The 1,716-nt window shown below is 41.9% G+C and overlaps 1 long non-coding RNA gene across 1 annotated transcript; it reads left to right on the top strand.

Annotated features, from left to right (window-relative positions):
• The first annotated feature begins 209 nt into the window (after nucleotides 1–209).
• Nucleotides 210–1,115, top strand: LOC148016854 (uncharacterized). The gene is made up of 2 exons (XR_015687846.1): nucleotides 210–365; nucleotides 759–1,115. It is a non-coding gene; the product is annotated as an uncharacterized LOC148016854 (long non-coding RNA).
• Nucleotides 1,116–1,716: the final 601 nt, after the last annotated feature.

Below are 1,716 nucleotides of genomic sequence, written 5' to 3' on the forward strand. Positions count from 1 at the left end.
TTGTTATTCTTTTAGACCTGGTTTTCTTTCAATGCAAGCTAAATCGATTCATGCAACCTGAAGAATCAATGGCAGAACAAGCAGCAGCGCCAGACTTCATCTTGTTTCCTTCTTCTTCTGCTTCTCCCAGCCCTACCCCTGCACATGCCCGGAGACCCCCTGCCGGCTACTTTGCAGCTGCGATTGCATTTGGTATCGTATTCGTTCTGCTTAACCTGCTATTAGTCTTCGTCGTTGCACCTCGCGCCAGAATGGCCGGTGAAAACTGCCACTTCTGCATCAACCTAGCTTCAGGCTTCTTACGCTCTCTCTCCGAAATCTGCACTTCTGTCTGTAACAAGCTCAGACGATGCCTGCAAGAAGCGGTGAGATTCCTCTGTTCTGATGATGATCATCAATACTAATGTAGACCATTGCTGTTCCATTGTTCCGTTTACCAGTACATTTCTGTATCCGGCGTTGTTACGTTGTAACAGTTTTAAGTGCATCCGATCACTGTTCCATTTACCTGTTGAGTTCCACTTTCGTCCGATTCTCGCGTTTATTGGTAAGATCTACTTGCACTCGTATCATCTCAGCACTCGTTATTGGTTTTCCTAGTTTCAATTAGCAGCACCCGGCCTGCATAAATCCTTGCATTCTACGCTTAATTCACCTGGAATAATCAGCTACCTCGAGATTGTCCTTCCTTCTAAACGTCCAAGCTCGAAAGTGCTTATCAGGCCTTTGTAATGACTTGTTCTAGTTTATTTTGACAGTTTACTCGAGGTGAAGACTCAGGAATTATAGCTCCATTTGTCTCCGAGGTGGTTTAACATGATTTTACAGCCTTCGCGCGCAGCAGCAATCGATCGTACTCTTGAAAGGAAACTTATATGATCCCGTTTGAGCTGGAACTAGTTTGAAGGGGATCGAGATGAAGAGATGTTGTAGAATTTCATGGTCCGTCTTGTCACATTAAAGTAGTATGAATCCCCATTGTAAGGTCTGTGCTATGGAACTTCTCAAACAAGTGCAAGGTTTGTATATTGACCATAAATATGGCGACATGCCTGCTTTTTGTTATAAGCCTTTAAAACTTACGCAAGATGACAGATATAATACTTCCTTCTCAATGCCACAAAACACTACGCGATTCATCACTCGGCTGCAGCTCAAGCGTAAATGAAGGTGAAGGCCGTCTTGAAGGTCAAATTATCAGAAGAGAAGAAAAACTTGCCCCTGCGCATGATTCTGGAATTGTTATGCGTGTTACTGTCAATCGATGATGCGTTCTATCTATTAAGTGGTGATTTACTAATTAGGAAACCGGCGGGCAGAGACGTTAAGGATAATCTCCTGTCTCGAAAAGCAGATGTTCACATAAGAGCAGGTTGAATTATTATTTGTAAGCCCAGGTTTTAATATAATTTCAGACTCCGAGAGAGTGAAATGAAGTGGTCCAATCTAAGTAGCATCGGATTATTTGACTGCTGACAGGAAAACTTCGGAATTGTTCCGAGCAAAGAATTAGTTGTACAAGCTCTTTTCATTTGCAATGTAAAGCTAAGTAGAAAATCGATGTACATCAGCTATAGAGACCTCATTGGTATGGAAACTCAAAGCACCATTAGAAAAAGCATCCTTGATAAGGCAAATCACAACCTCTATACTTTCAACATAGCCACTTACTATATAAGTGCTCAACTCCTTAGTAACTACATTAAAAATATTTGT

Source organism: Lygodium microphyllum, chromosome 22 (assembly GCF_053477565.2).
Source record: "Lygodium microphyllum isolate KBCC chromosome 22, Lygodium_microphyllum_v1.1.10, whole genome shotgun sequence".
Classification (NCBI taxonomy): domain Eukaryota; kingdom Viridiplantae; phylum Streptophyta; class Polypodiopsida; order Schizaeales; family Lygodiaceae; genus Lygodium; species Lygodium microphyllum.